This window comes from Magnolia sinica, chromosome 3 (genome assembly GCF_029962835.1).
Source record: "Magnolia sinica isolate HGM2019 chromosome 3, MsV1, whole genome shotgun sequence".
Classification (NCBI taxonomy): Eukaryota; Viridiplantae; Streptophyta; class Magnoliopsida; order Magnoliales; family Magnoliaceae; genus Magnolia; species Magnolia sinica.
The window spans coordinates 20067254-20089571 of record NC_080575.1 but is presented as its reverse complement, the minus strand read 5'-3'; the positions used below and the strand labels follow the sequence as shown (position 1 = coordinate 20089571).

General features: G+C 40.0%; 1 long non-coding RNA gene across 1 annotated transcript; it reads right to left on the bottom strand.

The window, feature by feature from the left end:
* Positions 1-10417: 10417 nt before the first annotated feature.
* LOC131241453 (uncharacterized) lies at positions 10418-12795 on the bottom strand. The gene is made up of 3 exons (XR_009169035.1): positions 12036-12795; positions 10656-10703; positions 10418-10504 (listed from the first exon to the last, which is right to left on the bottom strand). It is a non-coding gene; the product is annotated as an uncharacterized LOC131241453 (long non-coding RNA).
* Positions 12796-22318: the final 9523 nt, after the last annotated feature.

The window sequence follows — 22318 nt, the reverse complement described above, 5'->3', positions numbered from 1 at the left end:
AAATGATATAAGTGGTGAAATGAAATGTCCAAGGCATGGGCTGGATTCAATAGAAAATGGTGTCTAACTGGGTGTGGGCCCAACCTGTTTCTAATGTTCATACCCAGGCTTCGACCTGCTGTTATTTGGGCCTGGAAGACCAGTGGGCCATCATGGCCCATTGATGGCCTTAGGCATATGCATTAAGATTTTTGAGAGATGGGTTTTCTCTAACCTACTTTGCCAATGGATGTGAAAAATGCATTTCTATTTTGTACAAGTTTAAAAGGTTATATTTCCATCGAATCAAAGCATATAGAATTGTGGACGGTATTATACCTATCGTAGAAAAAATTATTAGGTTGTTTGATGTCTTGGAATACCTTACATTTTTTAATCTGCATGTTCAAGTATGCCGTAAATGGTGCCGATTCGGGCATGCACCGGAGCAACTCAAATGTCGGATTCAGGTGGGCCTGAAATTCATGGGTCTGTTTTGGGGTGGGTCGTGAACGTTTGATAGTTATCAGGTCCAAAAATAAGTCCCAGGCTGACCCATTTTTTGTTTGGGCCTGATATTCATGCCTAGGATGGGTCCATAGAGGCCCAGGAATGACTGTCCACCTCATCCAGACTATTTATGAATTGGACCTGAGGATGGACCTAGGCCCAAATGGTAGGATAGAGATTCAGGTCAGTCCAGATCCATGAACGTGGTGGTGGTCACGATCGCCCATCAACGTCGCATTCAGGCCCTGTCCTGTCGTAGCATCAGTTAGAGCTTGTTGGTAGCCTGATGGGCCAGATTTGAGCTACACGTCCTCCATGGTAGGGCACGCTTGATGAACGGCTCAGATATTATCTGCACATGCCGCGTTGTATCTGCTGCGATGATGAAGTGGGGCCCTCCCTACAAAATCTGTCATTTTCTTCATGCATAAGCTTTATTCTATTTATATGGTTGGGATGAATTGGGCCCATAACAGTGTCATTGTCTAGTGGGAGAGATATGAGCTTCATCTGATGCAATCAGTTGTAATCAGGATCACCAAACGTACGTTAGTATATATAGATAATCAATTTCATCACCAATGGCTTGAAGAGTGACACGTGGCTAGAGATGGTTTCAAGACTGACGTGGCCCACTCTTTGGCTCGACGCTTGTCATGCTCATATGCAGATGCAAAATTTCCAGGTTGTAGATGTGGGGTCCATGATTTAATGATCCAACCATTGATAACATGGGCCACTAATGTGGATGGACCATTCACCCAACAAATTTCCCAAAAGGAAATATCCATAACTGCATGTTTTGGTCAGCATGATTGCATGGTTAAGGAAGAAAATACATCAACGATCCACATCCAACCAAAAATAGGCCAAAGATTCGCAGGCCACAATCTTCCAGCTTGGGAAATTTTGGGTGCATACGGTATCAGTGTTGGACCCCATCATATCAACAGTCTGAAACACTTAATCGTGGTGGGCCCCACTTGTGAAAACTCATAATCCAGGGAGATGTACATATTCTGGTGTCCAGCATTGTATAATACCTCTTAAGTTTTGACCAACCTGGCATGTATGTAGAATATCTGGACCGTCTATCAGGTGGGTCTCAATATCTAAAGGTTCTGGCCCAAAAAAAAAATGGCCCATAAGCATACCAGGCATGTCACTCTTAAATAAAACGTGGACGGTCCACATCTAACATACACATATGGCGCTCTTGTAGTGACCGCACCAGTCCAATTTTCGCGCCTGGTCATCTAGTCAGTGGGACTCACCTTATCCACGGTTGAGATAACCCTAAACATGGAAGATCGGTACGTGTGGGCCGCCCGTGGAGGCTAGTAGACCTCTACAGTGGAATATTCCCGAGAGGTAGTGAGACAACGGTTACAGGGAAGCATGTAACGAGCACAAATTGCTATTGTGTAATTATTTAAATGGTAATGCCAAAGTCATATGATTATTTTTGTAATTTTGAAAGAATTAGATTCTAAAGCTTGGAATAAAAAATAAATATTAATATAATAAATAAAGAAGCACGGATTTCGATGCTACCAAAGGTATCAAAGTAAAAATGTCTATGTGTGCTACTATCATAATATATATATCGTAATATATATATATATATATATATATATATATATATATATATATATATAATAACATCACCTTCGCTGGATTCAATAGTCGATTTTTACGTCCAGATCTGCTGATCAGGAAAATATCTACTGTGTTTGAAGTTCCTCCCCCCCCCCACACACAAAAATGCTCTCATGGGAACGGCTCTCACATGAGAACTTTTAACACGTGATGTGGGCATAAAATCTGAACGGTCCACTAGACGAGTGACCTCTTGAAACTCTTAATAATAACTTTTTGGCCTGATTAAAAAAAATCCGGAGGGCTATAGTAAAGTGAAAACCTCTAAGCTCTTAATTTCTCTTATTTTGTTATGGCCCACTAAAATTTTGGATCAGATCAAAAAGTTAGTCTTGGGGGTTTCATGAGATGATTCATCTAATGAACCGTCCAGATTTTATACCCACATCACATGTCAAAAGTTCTCATGAAGTTTTCATGAGAACTGATTCCTCGGTTAGCTTTACTCGTACATGCATGCATGTATGTGTGATTGAGTTGTATGACTGGAAAAAGGGCGATTACAAAGGTTCAAAAATACACCAAGGGCTTGAAATGGTCAGGTTAACCCATTTTGTACTCAGGTCTATATTTTAGCAATAGGCCTGTTTGGTTAGTATATGGATTGGGTATGAGTTGGGTTTGGGTTGGGTATGGAATAAGAGGATCTTTGCCCAGTCTGTTTAACTATGAGTTGGGTCTGGGTCAGGTCTTATATGGGTTAGTTTAATTTTTAGTTCCCAATTTAATTTTAAAATTTTAAAATTTTAAGTATTCAAACACATGTTCTATTTTATGGGTTTTTATATTTTAGTCAATTACGGTTTATAAGTGTCGATTCGAAGTTGAGTTTGGTCAAGTCTATTTTTGGGTGGGCCACATCTGACCCACTTACAAATAGTGTCCATGGGTGCTTGTGTTAAGTCCACTTTGAGATATTTCAGACCCGAACCCATTTAATAATCGGGGCAGTATTTCGGACCCTGGAACAACCCGATGTGCACGGTTTCTTTTAAGACCTGATTATTTTGGTGTGTTGGGTCTGATGACCTGTCTGGTCAACTCGACTTATTCAGGGTATTTGGCCCAAAAATTACACTTGTGCCCGAAACATTTGTTTATAAAAGTAGGTATTTTTGCCTCAGTTTTCAATGCGTGCAAGTGAAGCTGCTGGTTGGTGGTAGACTCACAAGAGTTTCGACATGAGTTCACAAAGGTGTGTGTACAATTGAAGCTATTTAGTATGTGCAAGTGAAGCACCTATTGAAGCTATGGCTCAGTGGTAGACTCATAAGAGTTTCAACATGAGGTCATGGGTTCGAGCAGTGGTAGACTCATAAGAGTTTCCACACGAGGTCATGGGTTCAAGCACGTATTGTAGTGTGAGTATGCTGGCGTGTGTGAGTGCCTTGGATTTGTACGGGGAGACTAGAGTTGTAGACGAGTCGAGTTTGCTAAGTTAGCTCACTCGACTCGCCTTGGCTCGAAATTGGATTCAGACCTCAATGACTTAGTTATTTTAATATGAATGTTGCTCACCGAGTGTTTGATGAAATGACTCAACGAAGTGTTGGCGAGGAAGGAATGGATATGTTGACTGTTTGATTTTGATGCTGCTCTCTAGGTGTTTGATAAAATACTTGTAAAATATTGTTATTATTTTACATCCTGTGAGAAATTGAAGATGCATTCTACCTGTTTGAGAAAATGTCGAACAGGCTCGAACTGGCCCGAGCTACTAACTGAACCGAGCCGAGCTAGCAAGACAAGCTTGAGGACCGAGCCGAGTCGAGTTTGAGTTGGGGTTAGCTAGTAGACGAGCCGAGCTGAGCTGTGCCAAGCTTGACTCGGTTTGACTCGTGTACAGCTCTAAGTGAGACTAATGTAGGAGTCTGATGTCGATTTTCCAACATAAGAAATCTCTAATTAATCTATCCTAGAAAAGAGGAGACAAGAGAGCCAAACGTGCACCCAATGTAGGACTACACATGAGAGCCGCCCACGGGATGGGCCTCTCACATTTGGACGTGTGGAGGGAAGGAGATAGATAAAGGCATTCCTCTCTCTTTTATTCCTTTATCATTATTTATTTATTTATTAATTTTTTTTCTCTCTCAATCTCTAAACCTCCACAGGGAGGGGAGAAGCTTACAAAGGCTTTCTCTTACCCTATACCCATTGGGATATAATCTATTTATAAGGAAGAATTAGTATTTCAAAGAAAACATTAGTTATGGTTTACCTTATTCTTATAGACTTTAATATATCTCCTACATTATCAAAATTCTGTAAATTTGCTTTATTCGTGCAACTAAACTAAGCCAATCATTCTACTGTTTGGTAGTATCCACTCATGACCAAAATCTTATGGCAGTCTAATTGGTGGATCATAAGATTTCAACCATTAAATATCTATCAAGCATGAGAAAATATTTTTAATGATTAAAATATGAGATTAATAGTTAAAAGCCTCAAATTAGACACTTAAAACCTTTTAAGCATTGGTCTTGGTTAAATATTCGCTTGATGGACTTCAAGTACTAAGATCTAAGCCATAAATAAGTTCTTTGAAGTTACTAATGGATCCCATGTTAGAACATATGGACCATAATTACATCCTTGATGTACGTACCGAACCACACCCACATCTCAGCTACTAATACAACCTCACGAGGTGATCCAAAGCATACAATACCAAGACCTTGTCCACAAACATCCTAGTTCTAAGGATTAATCAAAGTTAGCACATGATCAAATCAATTCAATTTGGCAAGATGGGTTTCTCATACTAGAAACTTCATACAATTCTCTGATGCAAGTGCTCAGTCAGGCCTAAATACAAGAACACGTGTTCCGTGAACAATCACACTCCTATGTGGGAATGTACAGTTATTCTGATTGTAAAGACTTTCTATACCAACTCGTCGTTGGTTTCTTATTACATGATGACTAATTAACCTTTCATAGATTGCCCAATGTCGCTATTATGGTCATAGATTTAGAGTACAAAGATCTATGAGCCACAACTCTCCCTTGGTTAGTGGCTTTAGTGTCCAAACTCACCTTTCCCTTGGACAATTGGAGAAATTCCTCCCCATAAATTAATCATAAATCATAAACAGTTGAGGCTTCCCTCACATTTAATTATGGCATCCATTGTAAGAGCAAACACATGCTGCCATTTATGAGCATGATCATAATAATTTTCATTAACTTTTAGGGCACATAATACTAACATCCGTTGTTGTGGATTTGATCCATAAACTGTTGAAAAGTCCATTGTATCAATAGTTAGAATAATCAAACCATGATTTTCTCATTGTGTAGAAACTGAAGCCAAACAACACCCAATTAAGTGAAAAAATGGCTAGCAAATGCCTTCACTAAATCTAGTTGGGCTAAAAAATGCATTTCCTTGGGGAGTTCATTTTCCCTATAACACAATTCATTGTCACTCCATGGGGCTCAAATGCAGAGATACATAGTGATTTGTGAACGCTGGGAATCGGTGCCCACGCTGATTAGCATGTTTTTGGGTTGTGATTTGTGGGGGGTGATTAGGTTGATTTGTCGATGTTGGAGTCGCCACTAGCTAATTAATCTTAGAATCCCGCAGTCGGCTAGAATCCGCGGAATATGTAAGGTTAGAAAAATTCAAAGACTCTCCTACCTTAGATTGACTCCTGATCTGTGATCCAGGATTCCGTGTAAGGGACCTCGGTTACAAAGAGGGGAGGTGTTAGGCACCCTCTCTACCCATACGAATGTACGGTCTCTACTTTGTGTGGTAAAACAATCTAAGGGATGAATGATGTGGTCGAGATAGGACTAAGCACATATGTGGATTTCTGATGTGGCAAGATCTGAGATTTCGGCAAGCCATATAGCATACGTCCAACAGCGTGTCTAGATGGCGGATGTAATGATGCCTATGTAAAGAGGTAAGAAAAATGGACTAGACTTCTAGAAATTTTTGATGTGATAGGATCCGATATATAGCAAGTCACAGAGCATATGTTCACTAGAAATCTAGAGGATCAGGGGGGTTGAGAAGGGAATAAATGTCATGATAAGTGCTCATGCATGAGATGAATGAGTCTTTTGGCTTGAACTTAAATAGGCTAAGATATAGACCGAGCCATGACCAATTTGGGCTAGGCCTAGGGGTTGAGATGGTTGAGGTGACGTTAGGAGGTGGCTGGAAAAATCTGGAATTTAAGGTTTGGGAGCTCCCCCTCACCCTCATTCTCACTTTCTTCTCTTCTCTCCCTCTCTTTCTCTCACACTTGGAAAGTGGAAGTTGTTGTTGTCAAAATATGAAGAGGAGATGACTATTCATAGCCTTTTCCAATGGCAATGTGGTAATTGCTGGGTTTGAGAGGGGTAAATGCCGACATTGTAGCTTGGGATTGGTTGAGGAGAGATGGACGCCATGTGGTGTACCCCCATTGGATCTTGGGGTTGGTAAAAAAGTAAATAGTATTGACCGAGTGGGTAATTTCAGGAGAAAGTTGACTTTCGGGCGCAGAGACAACTGTTGCTCGGAGGATACATGCGCCCCGCGAGCGGAGGTAATCGGAGTACCGCTGGCGGTAGTCAAACTACCGGACGGGCCTGGTCCGGGCCGGGCTTTGGTCGATGGGCCTCGTTTGGTGCGCTGGCTTGTCCGATCGTCTTCTTTCGGGCTTTTGGGTTTGAATAGGTGGGTTTCCATGCTGAATTGCGTGTATATTCTGATTAGGTTCAGATTGGAATCCGGGTTAAAGTCTAGGCTGAGGTTAAGTTGGGATTTAGAGGTTCGGATTAGGGTTTCGGGGTTCGAATTAGGGTTTTGAGGTTCGGGTAAAGGTTCTGGGTTCGGATTAGGGTTTCGGGGTGTGGATTAGGGTTTCAAGGTTTGGGTAAAAGTTTTGGGTTCGGATTAGGGTTCTGAGGTGCTGATTTGGGTTTCGAGGTTCGGATAGGATCATGGTTCTCGGACTATCTTAGCCTTCTCAAGATATTAGCCTCGGTGGAGTGTTTATATTATTATAACCATCCATATTCTTAGTGCTAACATATATGAGATTCAAACCAATTGTCATACTTTAAGGATGATCTTGACCTTTGATTTTTTAGTTGAATGATTTTTTTAATTATTATTTAATTTTTAATGCTGCGAGTTAAATGAAAATTTTCCTTTCAACGTGTATTAGGTTCACCTAGAGCTTGTTTTGTTGTAAGTAAAGCTGTGTTACAAATGTTGTCTTGGATAAGCCATCTATGTCAAATTGTCTTGGTTAGCTATTCTATATGCTGTTTGTCAAAATAAGTGGAATAGGTAGTAAAGATGACTTCAAAACATATATGATAGACATGAAGAGTTTAAAGATGGGTGGTGGCACATGTAGGACTTATGATGAATGCACATGTTGACACATGTGACAAATATAGAGTACTTGAAGATTGTTGGTGGGTTGCTTGAACATAGAGGGTGGCACATGTGAGACATTAGGCATGTTGAGCGCTAATACCCTTTGTTAGGTGCCAAAGCAACCTCAGATAAGAATCAAACAAGCAATAAAGAAAGAAAAAATATTCAAGCAAACACAGAAATCACACAAGATTTTATATGAAAAATCCTTGTGGGAAAATACCACGACACAAAGTGACGATCAATCAACTATAATGAGAAGAAGCCAATAAGAGATAGAACAACTTATAGTAGAATGGGTGCAAAAGGGTTTTGGAGCCTATAATGAATTCTCAAGAGTTTTGAGGGGAAAACTAGGGTTTCTACTGTAAGTTGTTCCATCTCTTATAACTTTCTTCTAATTATAGTGGATTGATAATCTCTCTGTGTTGTGGTTTTTTCCTTAAGGATTTTTCATGTAAAATCTCGTGTGTTTGCTTAATTTTTTTCTATTGCTTGTTTAATTCTTATATGAGGTTTGTTCTGTGCCTAACAAGGCATACGTGAAGCATGTGCTTGGAACATTTGTTTCCTACTTCACCAAATTAAGATTACCTCTCCTCAACTTTATTACACATTTTTTCAAGAGATATGTAGTTCTTGTTAATATTCAAATGTTAAGAATAGAATGCCTTTATTTTTTTCGATTCTTGTGCAGTATTGGATTAGACAAATCATGAATACGTTATTAGCCTTAAGCAACCTGTTAATTTGTGCTTTGCTTGCATTTAGACAACCCCATAGGGATGGTTAAAATCATCAGTCCAATGAAGTCACTTACCACTGGCATCATAGCATATCATCCATAACATGGATGGTTTTAATTATCAAACCATATCAACATATGAGTTCAATAGCACAACATGCATTGATAATAATGAATACTTCATGGAAATTAAATTTTCTTTGCACATTTTCTTACTTGAAAAAAATTGCGTGGGTATTTATATATAAGTGGGTATTGAAAATACTCAAAGTTACAAGAGATTCAACTTGAATGTTGGAGTTAACTGGTTCTTATCTTACATCACTATGATATAATTTCGAGCCATAACAAACCTGGATCAATCCTAGGTATTAGAAATTCAGATCTAATACTATTGTTAATCCGTGCGCTTTGCAGAAGTACGTTTAATGAAGATAGAACAATTACAATATCTAGAATAACTAAAACAATCAAGCTAGCAAACACAAAACACACCAAATTTATGTGGAAAACCCTTACTAGAAAAAACTATGCACAAAGCGATAGAGATCTCTACTATAATAAAAAACCTTAGAGTTTACACTACTCACCTTTTTCGATTATAGAATCTCTTGATCTCCTCTTGTGATGAGCACCTAAGAAAACCTTGCCCATTGAGAAAATATCTTCCTAAGTCCCTATAAGTGTAGAAAACTCTCACCTTATAAAACTCTTACCCTTAGAGAGAAGACATTCGTATTTACAAGCCCTAATCAAAATTAGGCTTAAATACCATGATTTGTACAAAACTGTGTAACTTAATTGGAGTATGTCGGTCGGACTGACAGCTCCTTGTTGGTTGGACCGATTCAGATTGATAGAACATGCTCTGCTCTTGAGAAAACCCGCACTTTATGGGTCGGACTGATAGAGCTTTGTATTGACTCTCAGACTGACAGAGCTCTGCATTGACTCTTAGACTGATAGAATCTAAGACATCTTGCACAACAATCTCCACCTTGACTTGAATTTGTTCAAGTCACCCTGAAGCTCTCCCGTGCTAGCCTCCACCTTGAGTGTATATCTCTCCCTGCATCCTCAACCTAGAATGCATGTCACGCCCTAAACCCGGAAATCGGGCTTACAAAATTCTCGATTGTCGAATCTGGTGCCAACAGCCTATGTAGTATCCCATTTTTAGCTTCTAGTGTCCATACACTAGATTTCGATCCTTGAATTCTACAAGGAGGATTTTCCAACGTACATTTATCTCGTAATAAGCATAACCACAAGTTTACTCAAATCACAAAGGCAACATCATCATCACATATCCACTAATATAAACAGTTGAGTACAATGCTGAAAGAGAAATACATAGATAAAAAATGAAGGCTCTAGAAGTCCGCTACACGCTCTAAGCTCAACGCTGCTGCGACCTAATGCCACCTGCACGCATCTATTGTGCATAAGCTTATAGAAAGCTTAGAGGGTGCACTACCAGAAAACTGGGCAAAGGCTACGGATAAAAGCCGTAGCCATAGACCTATAGCTACGGTTTTAGTCCGTAGCACGACCGTAGTCGTAGGTGCCGTAACAATAGGTCTTAAACCTATGGCTACGGATTAAATCCGTAGCCATAGATTACAATAGCTACAGATGTAATCCGTAGCAATTATTTCTGTAGTGAAAAGTGCAAACAGCTACGGATATTATTTGTAGCTAAAAGCAGTGCTAGATCCGTAGCAATATGCCGAATTTAATAACGGCTACAGTTGTCAGATTACCAGCTACGGTCAATATCCGTAGCTATTTCCTACATTTAAAAAATTCATAATCATTTGTTCATTCAATTACCACCTACATAATCATTCATTCATTCAATTACAATCCTTCATTAATTCATTCGATTACAATCAATTACAATCCTTCATTCATTCATTCAATTATAATCAATTACAATCCTTCATTCAATCAATTACAATTACAATTACAATAATGCTGAAAATACAAATCTTGGTGAGTCTGTGTGCACTCGCATATGGTCAGGTACATCCTTTATCCTGGCCTTTGGCTTCATTAGAGAAATTTCTTGACTTCACCCTGAAATTTCAATGATAAGGAATTGAAAAAGAATATAGATTTTGACGGTATGGTATAATATAGTTGGGCCTTGTCCACAGAATTGCAAGATGAGAAAGTTACTCAGGATCTTCTCAACTAATATCCATTTCAGCCAACAGCTAGCGCATATAGACAATACAATCATCAGCTTTGAAAGCAATTATTATTTATTATTCAAGGTCTATTAAGAAAAGGACCAGGTAGTTTTCACAAGCAGCTCAATAAGGCAATTCAACATGGAATTGACAAGGTAGTTAATAGATGAAATACCCCAATGTTATTGTATTTCCAAAGCTTATAAACTCCATAATCAATTACCTGTAGCCAAAAACCAGCTCATGTCAACCAACAACTTTACACACATCATTTCTTGAATAAGCATCCATGTAAAAATCAACAGGAGATTGTCCAGGCATGGCATGGATATTGCTAGTTACTAAAAACAAAATTGCAAGCAACCTACAACTAAATGTGGCCAAAAACTATACCTAGGCACAAGCCCTTAGAGGTTTGCAATCCCCTCCATAGTCATCTCTACACAAATAGACATGCCAACCTGGCACATGCACAGGAGATCCAATCCAGTTTATCAGGTGAAACCACCATTAAACAATTAGATCATGGTATATGCTTTTCGCACCCTATAAAGCTATTGGGTTTATCAACATATGATAGATACTTATACCCCGCCTCATCCGGGTTAATTCCAATAGGGAGCTTCAAGATTTGAAACAAGTAAATTTTTTCCAAGCATGCATCTAACAGTCATGGGGGCCATTCAGGGTAATTTTCAAATAATAATAATAATAAATATACTGGCTGATTCCTTGTATCCATGAGATACTAACCTGCATGTACTTTGGCATGTAACAAATGGTACTAAAAAACTTACATCTACAGATTTTAAATAAAAGGCTGACTACGATGATCATCTTCTGTTACAGGTGAAAGACTTTTTTCTTTGATTTTTTACAAAGTTCCATTAATAGAGATTCCTTTAATTCGTAAGTGTTTCCTTAGATCCATGTTTGACCAATGGATGGTCTATTTGGCCTGATCTACATGAGACACTGACATCAAAGAAAAGAAATAGTTCTAGTGAACTTATCTCTAGAAACTACAAGTATTTAGGGCTGACATTTAAGATTTAGGTGTTTGGTTCCACAGTATAACACGAGATGTGTGGCTGGTCTTCCTGGCCCTTCGCTTTCTAACATACAGGGTTACCTGCTTAGGGGCCCATGGTATTCTCCGATTCAAACTGTTCATCTACCAGCCTTGACAGTAGCTGAGTGATGTACTGGAAATACACCAAATAAGAAAATCCTAAGCCTTTGATATATGGACTTGTCATTATGAAATATGGAATGTTAATGTACTCAGTCTACATTTTTAGACAACCAAGATAAGTGTTTGGAACATCCTAGGATATTATAGGGCATTCCTCCTCCATAATGAGGAACATCATATCAACAGTTTGGAACCCTAAACCATGGGCCACACATGCAGTGAAGCATCTGATGAATAGGACTTTCTAATTCATCTACAAATCTACAATCACCATTTATTTATTTCGGTTAGTTACAAACATGGCGAGTGAAAGAATTCAAGGAAAAGCAACAAGGAGAGAGGAAAGGAGTGTCAGAATACCTGATCGAGCGAGTTGTAGTTATTGGGAATTCTTGAATACCCTCTGGATTCTTTATGGTAGATATCATAGGATTCCAAAGTAGAGGTATTCCCTCCTATGATTACTACTAAAATTTCTATATGCTTAACAGAATCAGTAGCTTTATTCGAACAAATGGCTTTCTACCACCAGCAGAACCATCCAATCACATCCTATGACTGCACAACATATCAGATAATTAAGCTTAATACTTCATACCAATACATAGGAAAACCAAAAAACTGATGCTGCAGAATTATTGAAATGTTTCTTTTAAGAAACTGAGTGTAGTTTAATCTGAATTTTTATCATTTCTATATATGCATGTGGCAGTTTTCCCAGATTTAAACAGTCAATTTTAGCATTATAACTGTACACATGAAATCTGATATACATATATAGTACATTGTGAAGTTTCTATTAGAAAAGTTATAACAATAGAACTTTTCTTCTACACCATGTACAGAAAAACCCAGCTCAGGGGAATAAAGCAGGGTTCTCTCCAATACAACAAGTTTGGGTCGTTTGGCATTTTATCAAGCATGTAAGGTGCCAAAGAATAACATAACCATTTTTTTTTTAAATGACTGATGTAAACTATACAGATTCAATCATTTGCAACTCATTTTATAATCTACATTAATATACAAAATCCAAAGAAAAAAATCGATTGAATTGATGAACGAAAAATATGTATAGAGAAAGAGGACCTGTAGATCTTCCGGGAGAAATTTGTGCTTTATGGAGAGATTCATTGCATGCTTAAGGTGCTGGATCGTGGGGTCGATGATCTCACGAGGAAGGTGGGCTAGGGCTTCCATTCTTGCTTCCATGTGCAAGAAAGAAAAGAAGAGCAAGGGTTTTCTTACGGTCTTACCTGGCGCGAGAGCTCTTTTTTGGGCGCGGGAGCTCTCTTTCGGGCGCGGGAGCTCTTTTTTTGGTGCCGATTTGGTAATACATATGACGAAGGAATTAGAGACGAACGGTTTTGTTGGAAGCTCCGTGGGGCCTACCGTGATGTATGTGGTTTATCCACACCATCCATTCATTTTAAAATATACTTTTAGTGCATGATCCCAAAAATAAGGTAAATCGAAGGCCCAAGTCGACCATACCACAGATAACGGTAGGCACTTAAATCTCGACTCTTTCCTACCATGTGGTCCATTTATGAATGCTATCTACCTCTGTTTTTGTGCTTATGCCTAAAATAAGCTTTCAAAATGGATAGATGGCTTAGATGAAACACGGACATCACAATGGACCCCATAGGTCCCCTTAAAGTGGTGAGATTCTAGCTTTTAGCTACAGTTTAAAGGAGATTATAGTTACAGATATAATCCGTAGCAATATAGCTACGGTTTATATCCGTAGCAGAAGAGTCCCATAGTCCATAGCCTTTACTCATTTTTTTGGTAGTGGTGGTGAAAGTGTGTGTAAGGTAAGTGCTAAGTATGCAATACAATGCCATAAATTATACAATATCAGAAATACTAGTAAGATCATGAATCATACAATATCAGAGTGAGTGGAAATACTGACAAGCCCATAAGTCATACAACATCAGAATATGCAGTGTAGATCGGCTATACATTGTGGAGACATAGTAAACCAAATATTAGATGCCGATGATGCAGTGTAATATGTAAATCCTGGCTAGCCATAATATCATCGACCTTATCTAGGCCATGCAATGCAAGAACATAATAAACCAATATCATATATTGAGGAAACAATGTAGTACACAAATCCTGATGAGTCCACGAAGGCTGGAATATGCAATATGTGGTGCGAATGAAATGACCAAGCTAGAGCGTAAAGTCGGGATGATGGTATGTAGTATCACAGGCTACAGGGTCAATCACAAGGGACTTTATCCAAACCAGTCCCATACCTAAATTTGGATAGCCAGATTTACTTGATCTCAGGTTAGTCACGCGCCCCAACCGAAATTCTTGCCATTACGAAGGTACATAACAATTAGTTGCGCACCACCAGCTCGAGTGGATAGTGAATGAATGAATGAATGAGTACGCAACTTGTACTCAATAAGTCCACATATCAGTACAGTTCTTCTTTGAAAAATCACTGGGGTCAAGTACACTCCAAACCAGATTGCTGCCCCATCGCGCGCAACAAGGTAAGTGGAAGAGACCTCACTATCCGCCTGCCAATATCGGGCCCAGCTTTTCGATAGCGGACCCATTCCTCGAGCTGGTCAAACTCAGCCTAGCTTTGCCCCCTCCTCTCGGCCAGGTAAGACTTACCCCCTTTCAACCGACTACGACACAGCGGGAGACGCGGCCTAACGGTATACGGCCCTCATGCACTTATGCATCCACTCAGTTTAGACGTTGGAGTAATCTTTGGAACCAAGAGGATTTAAGAAATTTCACCTAGGAATATCTATAGCACCCTATGTAGAATAAATTTTCGGTGTCCCGTTTGGCCATCCACGATATGCCTGTAGAGGCTACGACCCTGATGTCACTAGGGCGTACGGTGGTCATATCACAAAATGCGAGATGTATGAGTCATATCATCTAGTCATACATCAAACCTGTGCGTACCGCGCTCTCACGTGGGGCAACTTTGCCGATCAGGGAGTCTCATAACAACCTACCCAATGACATATGCAACAGTCAACCACATCTCATAGCAAACATGCAGATGATGCATATGGGCGTATATCATGATGCTATGTTGTCACATACTCATAATCGGTATCGACAACCGGTACCGATAATCGGCCTCGACAATCGACCTCGATGATCGGCCTAACAAAGGGCCTAAGAGAAGGTCACAATGTGGACGTTTAACCATCATTGCCCATCAATGTGGACATTTAACCAACGTTGCTCTCACGGAGTGGCCCACAAAGAGCCAAAGCCAAACATATAGTGGGCCCAAGGCCTCACACAAAGGTCTAATATATATCGCAATGGGCCTCATCATATGGGCCAGAATACATCATAATGGGCCTAATCGTATGGGCCGGAGATACATCACAATGGGCCACGTCCCATGGGCCTCAAATATATCACAATGGGCCACATTATATGGGCCATATATACATCACAATGGGCCGTCCATACACAACAGGTGGGCCCCATCACATGGGCCAAATACACATCAGGTGGGCCCCATCACATGGGCCTCAAAAACATCGCAATGGGTCATATCCCATGGGCCCAAAAACTAATTGATGGTAAGGATAAAACATATATACCATGGTGAACCGCAACCCATGGACGACGTGCATACAAAACATACTTCAGGTGGGTCCCATCCCAACTGGATGGTGTCGATAAAATACATACACCATGGTAGGGCCCACCATCTTATAGACGGTATAGATAAAACACATACATCATATTGTGGCCCGGCAAATGGGTGGCGTGGACATACAATACATACATCAACGTGGGCCCCACACCACCCTGGACAGATGGATAGAGTGGATATAAAATAAATACATCAAAGTGGGGTCCACGTCCCCAAACGGATGGACGTTGAGGATACAACACATACCTCATATGTGGGCCCCTCAGAGACTTGCTGACGTCATACAGTGGGACCCACAGAGCTTGCTGGATGGACAGTGTTTAATAAAATACATATGTCAAGGCGGGGCATGACAGCATCGTCCAGCACATCTGGACAGTGTGGATGAAACAATATCACAATGTGGCCCACATAACACCGTCCAGAGATGGACGGCAGGCATAAACTACATACATCGAGGTAGGGCCCCACCCCACATGTACAGCACGTGTGGGTGGGTCCCATGCCCAAAATAAAAATGGATGGGCGGTATGCATAAAATACATACATCAAGAGGACCCCACAGAACTTGCTGACATCAACCTCACCAGCTAGATAGCTGGTGTGCGGTAGACTAGCCAATCCACTTCCAATCTAGGTGGGTCCCACATGGGACCCACCATCATAAGTAATATAATATATTATTATAATATTTATTATTATTATTATTATTATTATTATAATCATCAGTGTTTAGCGTCCAGACCTTGGACGCTGGACGAACGGTTAGATATAATACATACGCCAGAGGTGGGGTCCACCGTCCCTGGCCACCTGGACGGATGGATATCACATATATCATGGTGGTACCCCCACACATGGCAGGATGGCTTGGATATAACAATGCCTCATGATGATCCCACACGGCTACTGACGTCCATGCAGTGGGATCCACTGTCCCAGTTCTGCTAGACGGATGACTGGATAAAACCCATACATTACATGGGTCCCACATGGATGAAACGCATACATAAAAGGTGGGTCCACACGTGTGGGACCCACCAGCTATAGCATAAAGCTGATATTTGTGTTATCCCTTACATGCAGTCCAATAGCCTCTGCTGCTGGACGTCCAATGACTGGACGGTGTGAATGCAACACCCGCATCAATGCGGGGGTCCATGTACACGTGGTCCACCAGCCACGCACATCGAGGTGGCCCCACGTCCAAGTGCTGGACAGCGTGGATGGCACACGTACAACACGTGGGGTCCATGAATCAGGCCAATATTTGCGTTTTCCCTCTAGCAGGGCCTGCCCAAACGAGCAGCAATTTGGTCGCTACGTGGGCCCTGGTTGGGTCCACTTGGTTGGACAGCGTGGATCAAACTCATCATGGTGGGCCACATAAATACACATTACACAAAAAGGAAAGAGAGAGAGGGAGATCGGAGTAGTGGAGGGACCCCGCCACTATGGGCCCCTCTTATACAATACGTACATCAAGATAGGTCCCACCATGTGGGCCTTAAATAAAAAAATGAGATCACTTACTATGAACACCCACCTATTAGCCTTCTTCTTGGTCCCTAGAACTCCTAGGATCCTTGGCTTCGATCTTGATGGGGGATAATGAAGTTTTAATGGTGGGGATGAGAGATGTGAGGGGTAGGAAGGTGGGCCACACTATAGCTTCTCCATGGAAGCTTGAGAAGCTTGGATGTTGGGGCTTTGGTTTCTTGGGAGAATGAGAGAGAGAGAGAGAGAGGGGGTTGTAAGGAGAGAGAGGGATGGGTGATGGCTGAGTGAGTGATGGGTGAAAAGGTGAGTGATGTGTACTTGGCATGTAAGGGATGGGTTGCTTTGACTTTGGGGTTGCTTTTGGGAATGAGACATGTACTTGACATGTGAGGTGATTGATGGGATTGATGAGACATAATTTTTTGGGTTTAGCAAATGCGCAGTATTTTCTCGAACTGAATGTGGGCCCACATCTCTTGGCCTGCGAATCACCTCGGCGTGCGAGGTGCGGCATCGGAATCACGGCGACAGCGCAGTCGCAAGGATATAAGTCTCGGGTCGAGTAGACTCTGAAATACGGGATATGACTCAGGGTTGTGCGCAAATGCTATTTACAAGTCGCGGGTCGCCGAAATTCAACCGGGAGGACCGTGAAAGCCTATGGAATGGTATGGTCTAGGATATGGGTTTTACAATTCATCTCTATCTATACTCGTATGCAAGGATGCCCAATCTCATCAATGACTAGTGAAATTGATTAAGCCTAAACAGTGCTTGAATTGGTTGTGGTCACTAGCTTCATCAACATGTTTACGGCATTCTCATCTGTATGAATCTTTTGAAAATGAATCTCTCCTGAAGCAATGAGTTCTCATATCTTGTGAAATTTCGCATCGATATGCTTGGTTCTTGCATGATACACTTAATGAATCGCTAGATGCATAACGTTCTGACTATTATAGTACAACTAAATTGCCTCCTGCTTCAACTTGAGTTCTCCTACCCTTCAACCATAGTACCTCCTTTGATGCCCCTTTTGTAGCCATGTATTCTACATCGGTTGTAAACAATGCTATAATAGATTGTATATTAGATCATGAAGTATCGTGCACCTCCCTTAGACAGTACTGTCATTGGCCCCCAAATATCAAAATGTATATAATCACATACCCTGCTGCTAGTATGTGTAACAGTCTTAAACCTTACCCTACATTGCTTCCCATAAATGCAATGCTCATAGAAATCCACTTTGCACGCCTTAACTCTTTTCAATAGTTTCCATTTATGGAGTTCCATCATGCCCCTCTCACTCATATGCCTTGGCCGCATATGCCACAAATTAGTGTCATTTATGTCGGATTCTGAGTGTGAGATGGTACTAGCCTCACCTATAACCATATGTGTAGCAATCTTAATTAAACCTTACCCTACACTGCTTCCCATAGATGCAATGCTCACATAAATTCGCATTGCACACCTTAATTTCCTTTAATAGTTTATGTTTATAGAGTTCCATCATGCCCATCTTGTCCATATGCCTTAGTCGCATATGTCACAGATTACACCTATAACCATGCTCCCAACCAACTTGTACAGATTTTTCATCTTATGTATCTTTATTAACACTATTGCACATCTGGTGACCTTGATTACACTGCTAGATGTGGTGAACGTGCACTTGTTTATATCTAAAACCTCCAACGATATTAATTTTTTTTTTATTCAGATCCAGAACATGCCCGATATCACATAGAGTCCATATGATTCCATCAAACACCCTTAACTTGATGGTCCTTATTCTGATGGCCTTATATGCTGCATTATTTTTCATCAAAATACTCCCACCATTATAGGGTACTTGTAGGAATCAAATCAAGTCTTATCCAGGTACAAATAATTCAAACATCCTGAATCAAGTATCCAAGTATATGAAAGATGACTCATACCTAAAGAAACCGAGAGAAGGTCTCTTTTTTAACTATCTTCCGTTACACTATCCGATTCTCCCATTTTTCTTTTACCTTTATTTTCTAGGTCATCCTTCCTTTTATGTCAGTCTCTCTTGAATTGTCCATTTATGTTATAATAAAAGCATCCATCCTTAGGCTTTGTTTTCGATCTAGATTTTTTCTTCTCATTAGACCGAGACCCTTCTACATCCTTGTCCCCATTTCGCAACTAATCCTTCCACCTGAGAGTCCTCATTGTTTAATTTCTTCCTCATCTTGTTAGAAATGAGAGCCATAGTGATTTCTTTTAGCTTCATGTATTATTCTCATATAACAGAGTAGTGAGGGGATGATCGTATAATGTGAGGAGTGATACTAAAAGTAGCACTGCTTTATCTTCATTATCGATCATCACTCCAAGCCTTAATAACTCGTTGCATACCTTCGAAAATGAGTTTATGTGCTCTAAGAGATCGAATTTTGTCCTCATCCGTAGCCCCAAAAGTTATTTCTTTGCAAACAATTTATTGGTAAGGGACTTCGCCATGTATAGGTCTTCTAGTTTCTTCCATATCTTTAGAGAAAATTCTTTATCTAGAACGTTGTATATGACTTCATTCGGTAGACCTAGACGGATAATGCTCATAGACTTCTTCCCAAGTTCGCTTCAATCATCATCAGACATCTTCTCTGGTTTAGTCCTTAACAACGCTTTCCATCAAATTTCTATATATCAAACTTCAACCCTAACATCTTTGCAGAATTCCTAAATGTCCTTTATACCTAACACTCTGATACCACTTTTTTGGTGTTAACCGACTCTTATCTCATATTACTATTATGTAATACTGAGCCACAACAAACCCGGATCAACCATAGGTATTAGAAATTCGGATATAATACTACAATCAATCTATGCACTTTGTGGAAGCATGTTTAACGAAGATAGAATAATCACAATAAATAGAATAAAAAAAAAATCAAGCAAGCAAACATAGAATACACCAATTTTATGTGAAAAATCATTGTGAGAAAAAAATCTTGGTACAAAGCAATAAAGTCGCAAAACCCTTGCCCTTAGAGGGAAAACACTCATATTCACAAGTTGTTATTATGCTTAAATACTTTGATTTGCACAAAACTGTGTAATTTAATTAGAGTTTTTCAGTCGGACAAACAACCCCCTATCAGTTGGACCAACATCCCCTGTCAGTCGGACCGACAAAACATGCTTTACTATTGAGAAAACCCACGCGCACTCCGTGGGTTGGACCGACTGTCTGTCTGTCTAACCGAGGTCCAACCCATAGAGCTCTGCGTCGACTCTCATATTGACAGAATCCAAGGCATCCTGCACAACAAAAAGCCTCTCCTTCCCCCCCCCCCCCCTCCCAAAAAAAAATAAAAATAAAAAAATAAAAAAATAAAAAATAAAAATCAAAACTACTGAAAATCTTGCATCATTTTATCATCCAGGAACTCACAATTAGGATCTTTTGAAACTTCACTTTATCTTTTCTTTCTTGTTTTTAAAATTTTATAATTAAAGGAGTTAGAAAATCGGACATTAGATGAAGAAGATTACAAGAGAAGTGGTTAAAATTGATGGATTCTACCTTAGGTAGAATGTGGCTCAAGTGAGAAAATTAAAGAATGGTTAGTGCATATTGCATGTGTGCATTTGGCATGTGAACACAAACACACATGACATATTTTTTAGTACTTGAAGATTGATGGTGGCACGCACTCGCATGAGGGATGATGAACTTTGGCAATGCACATGGGGCACATTAAAACATGTCACTTATGTTCATGGATAAATATGATCCTCATCCTCATCCTCATCCTTATTGAAACTATAAAGTGTCTATGACAAGTAGTTTTGGTCCAATTACTTGTCCAAAAGAGTACTTGTTCGTCCTAAGGAAATTACAAACATATACCTACATGCTTGTCTATGACTACAAGTCCAGACACAACTTTTTATCAACGTAGATGTTCATAATACTGTTTGCTCTACCTAAGTACAGTGATATCTATGAGAGTGCTTAGCCTTGAAGACAATCCAACTCCAACTTATCACTTCTTTCCAAGTCAATGTAACCATTAAGGAGATCTTAGGCATGTTGGCTACTTTGGCTTTCAAAGCTAGTTTGATTCTTTTTAGTTTTGAGACGACTACATAAACTGGAGTTCCATGGGCTGGAGGGGACCAAGCATCAGCCACAGAATTAAGATCCACCCTATCCATGATGTGTGCCCTTTGATGTTAAGACATAAGGTAAAAGATAAGCTTGACCAGAAACTCAAGTGGACCATAGTGCAGGGAATAGTCAGGAGGGAATGTCCAACCAATAAAACCTCCTAAAATGCTTTGTGAGCCATCAAGTGCTGTATATGTTATCCAATCCATTCATTAGATGTGTCTCTCAAGAAAGAAGGGACACACCAGAAATCATGCCATCCTCAAACCTGAGTGGCCCACACAAGTTAACATAGAGATTTGGGCATGATTTTCAGTTTTCCTTTTGGTGTCCTATCCAAGTATCTGATCCCACATATTAAAGTATAATTCAAAACCATATAACCATATACGTACTGGTATCGTCCATGAACAATACAACTATAAACGACGTATCAATTTTGGAACAACTCAATAAATTATGATTAAGGCTACATGGGTGGTGAACCGTACCATACCTAATACATTGATCTAAAACCTTGATATGATTAGACTGATTTTTGATCTCTTTGAAGGAAACTTCATCAAAGATCAATGGTCGAATGAGACTTGATTCCCGTTGGGCACTTGATCACCGGGGCACATGGTTTATCTAAAGCTTAAATGTTAATTCTGTAAGAATTCTATAAGGTAAGCCTTATTGATTACGAGTCTGGATTGTCTTAAGGGTTGGATAGTATAATTGAGAGTACCAGTAAACCATTGTGATTCATCTAAAATCATGTAAAGGGTGATGCACCTACAACTGTGTCACACACTTCTTCAAGTTAGCCATGTGCAATATTTATATAAATATGCAATTCTAGCTGTTGCCTTTTCCTGTGGAAGAAGTTATAGCCTCAATTCAACCATTCTTCAATATGATTAGGTCCTTTTCAGTTGTTGTGGGAGACTCTTTCAACTATCTTTTAATATAGAAGTAACATGCCTGTGTGACCCGACTTACGTGCACACATACACGTGTGCCAACACTTGAAGTCGCAAACACAATGGACGAAGAGGATCTTATGCAAACATCCCAGTGAGGCCAAAGAGGTCATATCTACTGTAACTGACTTCATTGGATAGGACCTTTCACACCTTGCTACTGTCAATCACACTGCCACATGCAGTTTGTTGTCACGTGTGATCATACACGTGTGAATAAGCCAATATCCCCTCTCTACGTAGATATGGACAACCATCTCATCTATCAAATGATATATTGCAATAATTCATAATTCATATACGTGCATGAATCTCTCCCGTTTTGAAATCTCACGTCGAGTTACGTACGTAACGTGACAAG